The following is a 10,252-nucleotide window of genomic DNA, read 5'->3' on the forward strand; positions in this document are numbered from 1 at the left end:
TGCAAGATCTAAAAACTTTGTCCTCATTCCCTTCAGCTAGACAAGGGACCTGGATTATCCCATGTTGGTTGATGTTTGTCACATATACAGGAGGGGGTAGATCCTCCCAGAAGGAAGAAATTTTTTTCCCCTTATTCTACTGGCACTTGCTGGGCATGAGCCTAACTTCTTTTATCAACTTTGTTTTGTGGGAATTAGATTTTATCAACTGGAAGAATCAAAAGTGTTGGGATGGGGTAGCTGGATATTGGTGGTGCCCAGAATAATCCATAATCTTAATGTCCCCTCACCTACAAGAATTCCTGCTTGTGGGCCCTTCTTATTTTAGGGTTAGGGATGGGCTGAGGATAAAGCTCTGTGGTAGAGTGATTTTCAGGAGAGGGGCCACTCTCATTGTCTTGCTTTCTGATAACAGTTGTCTAGGTCCTGGGTAGAGCAGTCTTTATATCTGTTCACAGGACAATATCTCAGCTTGCCTCTTTTTGTATAACCCTAACCCTTCTTCAAAGCCCTAGAAAAATGGAACTGATTATAAACTTCCTTAAAATTTGTCTAGTGCTTGCCCTCTTGAGCTCTATTGTGGCCTAAGGACAGTAGAGAAGTAATTGTAGGATGAAGTTGGCAAGGACTCTAGCTAATACCCAAACTGTTGGCTGTGTGTCCAGAGGCCCAAGATGGTTTCTAGACCCCTGGTCCTACAAGTTTGGTCAGTACTGGACCCAGCGACAGTTTTTCTAGATAAACAACTTCTTGATTATCCAAACCCATTTCTGGACCTGACTCACATGCCTGCAGCCACAGGACTCAAGGGACATCTGTAAAAACGTATCTGAGGATCAGTCCTGGCTGGATCTAGGGCATCACTAGCTTAAGAAGTTTCAGTGAGGCACCAATTTGGTATGAGGGTGATAACGGTAGAGTTCCATATACAGGCGCACCCTCACATTCAGACACTTGCGGTATTCCCGGGGTTACTGGAACTCCCCCTATATCTGTGCTGCTGAGTCCGTGTGGCAGAGCCATACAGTAACGCCACTAATAGCTTTGCACTGCCACTGCTGACTGGCAACCCATACACCTCCTTTTATGAGTGGTTTGAAAATGTATCCCAAAATGGAAAAACCAAGTTCCAGAGTGACCTGGAGGAAGGTGAGCACCGAGTTGTGTTCCCGAGGGAACCAATCCCACCCCCAGAATAGTTACTCCAACTCCTATGTACCCCCAAGGACGCTGCTTTTATAGATCCTATAGTGGCATAGGCCAAGCGTGAGGTTACAGGATCTTGATCCTCAGACTTGCTGGGGGACATGGGGTTTCTTAGGGCTCTGTCTGACGAACATCCAGGTACTTAATCAGTCAGTCCTCTGTAGAAAATATCTTTGAGGGCTGGAGAGATAGCTTAGTGGTAAAGGTATTTGCCAGCAAAACCACATGACCCAGATTCAGTTCCTGAGGACCCATGTAAGCCAGATGCCCAAGATGGTATATACATCTGGAGTTTGTTTGCAGAGGCTGGAGACCCTGGGGCACCCATTCTCTCTTTCTCTCTCTCTTTTCCTCTTTCTCTCTTCCAAATAAATTTTAAAAAGAAAATATCATCAAACCTGACACAACATGCTCAAGTAAAGGCCTCCAGAGGTCGCTGAATTCATTGGTTGGCATGATCTGACACCACCGCCAGGTACTAGACTGGATATTGGCCAGAGAAGGTGGTGTATGGACACAATGTATGCACACAATGGGTTCTGTTATATTTATGTTAACAGCTCCCCAAAGTGGAAACCTAAAACCCAGATTGTACTAGAAAAGGCCAAGTGGCTACATGGCCAACCCATTACTCAGAGCTTGATAACCCAAGCCCAACCCAAGACAGGTCAAAGAATTCCTTCCCATACTTTCAACTTGGCTACGCCCCCTGCTGAGTCCTCTGACAGCCCTGGTATTGGTATGTCAGATACGCCTGGGGCTACAGAGTGAGGTCCAGGTCAGCCTGGGCTAGAGTGAGACCTTGCCTTGGGGGGAAAAAAAAGCAGACTATAGATCAAAACATTTAGTATGATATCATTTATATAAAACTTGAAAGCTTGTGCAACAAATGTTCTGAACAGTTATGGATGCATATTTATGAGATAATAACAGTCTCATGCTTGTAAAAATGGTCATTGATTTCAAGACAATGGAATCTCCAAAGTGGGTAACACATGGGATTAGAGAGGCTGATAATGGGCTCCAACTATATAAAGGCCTCAGAAGCCTTGATGGTAAAAGGTAAAATGTTATGATTCGATGAAACCAAGTGGTGGATACCCAGTCCATCACAGGTGTGGATTTTCTAGTCGCTGACTTGTTGCTCTCAAGGACTTCCTCCTGAACTTCTTGCTCACCATCTGGGCCCTGCCCGCTGCTCCTGGAAGTGACTGAAGCTGGTGGATCCAGGAGGAAGGGCATGGCCCTGTTGTTTCTCTCAGGGCCCCCCCCAGTTCATGAGCAGCCGCTTGGGGACTGGAGGGGTGGAGCCTGGGACAAAGAGCACCTCTGACCTGCTCCGGTTGTGTAGCCTTGAGAGAACCTGCAGGCCTTCCTTCCCTTAGTTCCTGAATGTAGGTCCCTCCCACTTCTGAGGAAAATTAAGCCATATGTTAAAATATTTGTTCCTTTCCATTGTTTAGGTTTGTTTTTATTTTTCCCCCTTCGGGGACTTTAACATTTCATTTGTGTGATTTTATTTACCAATTTTCTCTATCATTTCCAGCCTAATGGTGTTTTAAAGTTCTCTGTTGTCCTCATCACTTTTCTTAATTCTATTCTTTATAACTTTCCCAGAGGCTCTTACAATGGAATATCTTCCCCCTTGGTTTTCTGTCTCGAGTTCCCGGTTCACGTCCTCCAGCAGCCTGAGTTTGTTATCTAACCCGTCCTTCCTGCAGTGCCGTGTTTCTGCTCTGTCATCTTCCTGCGTTGCTGCCATCTCCTCAGCACGTTTAAAACATGCATAATGGAACTCAAAAATTGTTTTCTGCCGTGTGTGACATTTTCCTGATGAGTTTTCTTTCTGTGGGAAGTTTTGCTATTCCTTTTCAGTTTGTTTGGTTTGGTTTCCGGTAATACCTTTTATGAACTTTAAAAAAAAAATTGCTTTTGGGGGCTGGAGACAGAGCTCCGTGATTAAAGGTGCCTGCTTGCAAAGCCTGATGGCCCAGGTTCCAATCCCTAGAACGCACATCAAGACAGATGCACAAAGTGGTGCATGCATCTGGAGTTTGTTAGCAGTGGTAAGATGCCCCGGGGTAGCCATCCCTAGCCCACCCCCACTGTTTGCAAATAAATTTTAAAATATATTTGTTAAAATTCTGCTCTTGAGTACATGCTGAGTTACACCTTTCTGGAGTTTTCCTGTGCTCTTATGGAAGACGCCACTCCAGCCAAACAAATCTACTCACCACCCCAGAAGCCCATTTGGCACATTCCCTCCTCTGGTCCTTCTGCAGTGCCTCCTGCATGACAGACAGCTCTGGAGTTTGGTGTCACGACCTGTACTTCTCACTCTCCCTTTCCCTGGGATCAGGACCTAACCCACTACCCACACAAGGGTCAGATACATCAGCCCAGCTGTGAATGGTGCCCCTTCCCTTGGCAACATTGACTGTTTCAGGGGACAATAAATGTCCAGGCAGGGCTGACATCTTCCTCTGAATCTCCCCACCCCACTAGAGCTAGGTGAGAAGCTCACTCTTGCCTCAGGGGCCACTGTGTTAAAGAATGTTGTTCTGGCCTGGAGAGATGGCTTAGCAGATAAGGCATTTATTTGCCTGCCAAGTCAAAGGAACCAGGTTCGATTCCCCAGGACTCAGAGGTAAGCCAGATGCACAAGGCGCATACATTTGGTGTTCATTTGCAGTGGCTGGAGGCTCTGGTGTGCCCATTCTCTCTCTCAAATGAATAAATAAATAAAAATAAAATATTTTTTAAAATTAAAAAAGAATGTTGTTCTGGGGGAACAACCCATCTGCTACATTAAAAAGCATGGCTGACAGAGCAGCAAGGTGTCTTTGTGTAAGTCCTAGGTCCATTAATGGTTCTGAGTAACACAAACCATTCTGTCATGCATTGTTTTTATAAATACATTTTTATTTAGTTATTTGAGAGAGAGAGAGAATGGGCATGCTAGGGTACCCAGCCGCTGCAAATGAATTTTAGACACATGCCACCTTGTGCATCTGTCTTACATGAGCATTGGGGAATTGAACCTGGGTCCTTAGGCTTCACAGGCAAGCACCTTGAGGTGGTACCCCATAAACAAGTGTTCTGAATGCTAGGATCCCAACTGATGGAGATTTGGGAATTAATGTCTTCTGGAGGCAGTGTATTGTTGGGGGCAGGCTTATGGGTGTTATAGCCAGTTTCCCCATGCCAGTGTTTGGCACACTCTCTTGTTCCTATTGTCCACCTGATGTTGGCCAGGAGGTGATGTCCACTTCTGCTCATGTCATCATTTTCCCCTGCCATTGTGGAGCTTCTCCTTGAGTCTGTAAGCCAAAACAAACACTTTTGCCCACAAGCTGCTCTTAGTTGGGTGATTTCTGCCACTAATGAGAACCAGACTGCAACACACCTTAACCGCTAAGCCATCTCTCCAGCTGTGTTTAACTTTTTACAAGATAAAGCTTGGGGCTGGAGAGATGGCTTAGCGGTTAAGGTGCTTGCCTGCCAAGTGTAAGTACCCAGGTTTGATTATCCAGGTCCTAAGTAAGCCAGATGCACAAGGGGTGCATGAGTCTAGAGTTCATTTTCAGTTGCTGGAGGCCCTGGTGCCCCTATTCTCTCTCTTTCTCTCTCTCTCTAATAAATAAATAAAATATATTTTTTAAAAAGGCTAACCAGCTGGGCATGGTGTCACATGCCCTTAATCCCAGCATGTGAGAGGCAGAGGTAGGAGGATCACTATGAGTTCAAGGCCAGCCTGAGACTATAGAGTGAATTCCAGGTCAGCCTGGACTAGACTACACTGTTGCAGTCAGGTTCGTATTGCTGGTAGAAATCACCCAACCAAAAGCAGCTTGTGGGAAAAAGAGGTTTATTTTGGCTTATAGGCTCAAGGGGAAGCTCCACGATGGCAGGAAAAATGATGGCATGAGCAGAAGGTGGACATCACCTCCTGGCCAACATCAGGTGGACAATAGGAACAGGAGAGTGTACCAAACACTGGCATGGGGAAAATGGCTATAACACCCATAAGCCCGTCCCCAACAATACACTCCTTCCAAGAGGCATTAATTCCCACATCTCTATCAGCTGGGAACCTAGCATTCAGAACACCTAAGTTTATGGGGAACACCTGAATAAAACCACCACATTCCACCCTGGGCCCCCATAAACAGATATCCATACATGATGTAAAAATAAAATACATTCAGTCCAACTTTAAAAGTTCTCCATAGATTTTTATCTATCTTAATGATGTTCAAACATCCCCATAATCCAAGGTCTTTTAACCAAGCCATAATACCAAAAAATCCCCCCAAAACCCATAATGGCACAGAATAAACATGCACATTATGGCATTAGGCATAACAAAGAAATACTCAACCAATACAAGATTTAAAACAACCAGGGCAAACATCAAACTCTGCAGCTTCAAGTCCAACAACTCTAGTTAGGGACAAATTTCCAAGTCCAATAATTCTAACCAGCAACAAGTCTCTAGAGTTCCAATTCCATCCCTCCAGCCCTGGAAAACTTCACTGGGGCCAGCAGCTTTCCTTAGCAGCCAGGTCCAGGCACCTCCCCTGGGTCTCCATTGCAATCCCCGGTTTATCCTCATGACTCCATGGGGTCTCCATGCAGGCAACCAGCAAACCTGCTTCACACTGCCCATGGCCATTTCCAAAACACAAGACCATGTTGCAAACATAATGACCCTCTCTTTCCTGCATTTCGTAGGCTCCACAATACCAGGTAGGGTGCCAATTTGTTAATCCAGGGGGGAATAAAGCTGACTTTGAAGAACAGGACACTCCTTGAGCACTCAGACCCCTTCAAAAGAGTCTACATTCTTCCTGTTGCCACCGTACAGGTCAGCTGGCCCAATCTCAAAGGTTGTAATTTCTCAATTGCAGCTGAACGGGCAGCAGTTCACCCAAAGATTTTTCTTTCTGTGCCATATCCCTCTGCTCACACCAGTTCATGTCTACGCAAAGCAACCCTGCACAACTTCTCAGGACATGGGCACAAGAGCAAGCTTCTCACACAAACTGCTAGCCCAGTCCAGGCACAGCTCTTTCTCACCCTCATAAGCCAAACCTCACAGTCCATAGTTCTATTTTTTCTTCTCAATTTTTATTAACCTTTTCCATGATTATAAAAAATATCCCATAGTAATACCCTCCCTTCCCCCACTTTCCCCTTTGAAATTCCATTCTCTATCATATCTCCTCCCCATCTCAATCAGTCTCTCTTTTATTTTGATGTCATGATCTTTCCCTCCTCTTATGATGGTCTTGTGTAGGTAGTGTCAGGCACTGTGAGGTCATGGATATCCAGGCCATTTTATGTCTGGAGGGAGCAGTTCATAGTTCTTAACTGCATTCAGGTCTTTCAACTCTGACCAGAATGGTTCATCAAGCTGTACTTATACCACTGCAAGGCATCTCTTAGGCCAAGGTTTCAAATCCTTCCACATTCCTGTTGAAAATCAGCTCCAAAAGGCCAAAGCCACACAGCAGGTGTCTAGCAGCAATCCCACTTCTTGGTACCACTTTACTGTTGCAGTCAGGTTCGCATTGCTGGTAGAAATCACCCAACCAAGAACAGCTTGTGGGAAAAAGAGGTTTATTTTGGCTTACAGGCTCAAGGGGAAGCTCCAGGATGGCAGGGAAAACGATGGCATGAGCAGAGGGTGGACATTACCCCCTGGCCAACATAAGGTGGACAACAGGAACAGGAGAATGTGCCAAACACTGGCATGGGGAAACTGGCTATAATACCCATAAGCCCGCCCTCAACAATGCACTCCCTCCAGGAGGCATTAATTCCCAAATATCCATTAGCTGGTTACCTACCTTTCAGCACATAGTGCTGTATGTATGTGGGATTTGTTTGCAGTGGCAGGAGGCCCTAACATGCCATTCTCTCTCTCTCTTTCTTAATAAATAGATAAATAAATAGGGCTGGAGAGATGGCAGTTAAGGAGCTTGCCTGCAAAGCCTAACAACCTGGGTTCAATTCCCCAGCTCCCACATAAAGTCAGATGCATAGGGTGACACATGTACCTAGAGTTTATTTGCAGACACTGGGGGCCCTGGCATGCCCATTCTCCCTCTCCTCCCTCTCTCTTCCTCTCTTCCTTCCATCCTCCTTAAAAATAAATAAGACTGGAGAGATGGCTTAATGTTTAAGGCACTTGCCTGCAAAGCCTAATAACCCAGGTTCGATTTCCCAGAGCCCACATAAGCCATATGCACATGGTGGTTGGTGCATGCACCTGGACTTTGCAGTGCTAAAGGCCCTGGTGCACCCTGTTTCATAAATAATTAAAAATAAAAACAGCTGGGTGTGGTGGCACATGCCTTTAATCCCAGCACTTGGGCGGCAGAGGCACGGGGATTGTCATGAGTTTGAGGCCATCCTGAGACTCCATAGTGAATTCAGAATGAGGCCCTACCTCGAAAAAACTCAACTCAACTCAACTCAACTAAATTAAACTAAAATATAAAAATGAATGGATTTTTTTTGAGGTAGGGTCTCACTCTAGCCCAGGCTGACCTGGAATTCACTATGGAGTCTCAGGCTGGCCTCGAACTCACGACAATCCTCCTATCTCTGTCTCCCGAATGCTGGGATTAAAAGTGTGTGCCACCAGGCCCAGCTATGATTAGTGAAATTTAAGTTGAGTCAAAAAAAAAGGTGGCTCTGATTTAGCAAGAATACTATACTGTTTATTTGTTTATTTACTTATTAGAGGGCGAGGAAAACAATGGCATACCAGTGCCTTTAACCACTGCAAATGTACTCCAGATGCATGTGCTACCATGTGCATCTGGCTTACATGGGTACTGGGGAATTGAACCTGGGTCCTTAGGCATCATAGGCAAGGGCCTTAACCACTAAGCCATCTCTGTAGTTTATTATAGTGTTTATTTTAACTGTTTATTTAAACTTTCAAGTTTACAAGCATTCCCACAAACACCCTTAAGTCTTGCAAGAAAGAATACTCTAACATTTATTTTGTCAGTTTTATAGATGAGGAAAAAGTCATAGAAGTGTCCAAAAGCCCAAAATGACTTCAACCTCTCAACAATCCTCCTGCCTCAGCCTCTTGAGTGCTGGGATTACAGGCATAAACCACCCTCCGGGCTTTGAAATCTTTATGTGTATGTGGGTCTTTGAATCTGGAGGAAGTGGCAGAGTACTACCTTGGCTGTTAAATGCATTACCTTGAGGAAGGAGTGGGGATAGGAAAACACATCTGCATTGTTAAATTGTTTCATGTATATTGTACTGCCATTTGTTTGGCTTTTTTTTTTTTTTTTTGAGGTAGGGTCTCTCTGGAATTCACTATGTAGTTTCAGGGTGGCTTTGGCAATCCTCCTACCTCTACCTCCTGAGTACTGGGATTAAAGGCATGTGCCACCATGCCCAGCTTTCTGCTTTGAGGCAGGGTCTCACTCTAGCTCAGGCTGACCTGGAACTCACTCTGCATGTAACACAGGTTAGTCTCAAACTCTCAGCAATCCTCCTACCTCAGCTTTGCAAGTGCTGGGATTAAAAGTATGAACCATGGGCTGGAGAGATGGCTTAGCAGTTAAGTGCTTGCCTGTGAAGTCTAAAGACCCAGGTTCAAGGCTCAATTCCCCAGGACCTATGTTAGCCAGATGCACAAGGGGGCACACGCGTCTGGAGTTCACCTGAAGTGGCTGGAGGCCCTGGCGTGCTCATTCTCTCTCTATCTGCCTCTTTCTTTGTGTCTGTTGCCCTCAAATAAACAAATTTAAAAAACCAAAAAAGAAGTATGAACCACCACTCCCAGCTCCATTTTTTTCTGATTCTTAAGGGAATGATTTAGTATGGGCAGATGGTTATAGTATCATTTATGTCACTTAATGTTCGCCAAGTTGCTTAACTTCAGTCCTCATCTGTAAAATCAGCGCTAAATTAAAGGCATGGAAGAGGCGGCACTCTGTCATCCCTCTCTGAATGCTGATTTATTTTCCTTGCTACACAAGCAGTTTGAAGTAGAATATTCATACAGGCTGCTAGTGTGTGCTCTCCTGACATCCTCACATGGCCTTGGCCTCAGCCTACCCATGGAGTGAAAAAAAGAAATTTAAAATAATGAGGAGATCATCTTTGTTTCCCCTGAATCCTTTTAGAGGCAAAGTAAGAATAACGCACAATAGTGTCCAGCCCTCCGAGGGCTGCCTTCCTAGTCCTTCAGTTATTAGTAACCCAGCTGAGAAGGAGGAGGAAGGAAGAAGGTGTCTGAATAGCCAAAACAGATGTCCAAAGTTCAAGCTCATTTGTTCTTGTTTCAGACAACTGAAAGAATCTTTTCCGGTCCTCACTCGGTAGCAAGGGTGCTATGGCAGGTACCCAGAGCGCAGCCAGTAGTGACGCTCTAGACAAAGCCCAGGGGTGCTCAGACACCTAAAACACAAACACAACAACTCCAGAGACTATACGTTCACAGCCAACAGCTGCTCCTCATAGTGATGATGCTGACTTCTTCAGAAATTCATTCTTTTTTCTCATAGTCTTGAAAAAATAACCATGAATGCACTGTGACCATCTAGTTTTTCCACTAGATATGGTAGTTTTTCAGTTTTGAGGTTTAAAAAGTAAGTTTTGGGCTGGAGAGATGGCTTAGCGGTTAAGCGCTTGCCTGTGAAGCCTAAGGACCCCGGTTCGAGGCTTGGTTCCCCAGGTCCCACGTTAGCCAGATGCACAAGGGGGCGCACGCGTCTGGAGTTCGTTTGCAGTGGCTGGAAGCCCTGGCGCGCCCATTCTCTCTCTCTCCCTCTACCTGTCTTTCTCTCTCTGTCTGTCGCTCTCAAATAAATAAATAAATAAAAATATTTAAAAAAAAAAGTAAGTTTTTAAAAATTTTTAATTTTAGCAAGAGAGAGAGAGAGAATATTGGTATGCCAGGACCTCAGCCACTGCAATCCAACTCCAGACGTTTGTGCCACCTAGTGGGCATGTGCAATCTTGTGCTTGCTTCACCTTTGTGTGTCTGGCTTATGTGGGATCTGGAGAG

Source organism: Jaculus jaculus, chromosome 2, assembly GCF_020740685.1.
Source record: "Jaculus jaculus isolate mJacJac1 chromosome 2, mJacJac1.mat.Y.cur, whole genome shotgun sequence".
Classification (NCBI taxonomy): domain Eukaryota; kingdom Metazoa; phylum Chordata; class Mammalia; order Rodentia; family Dipodidae; genus Jaculus; species Jaculus jaculus.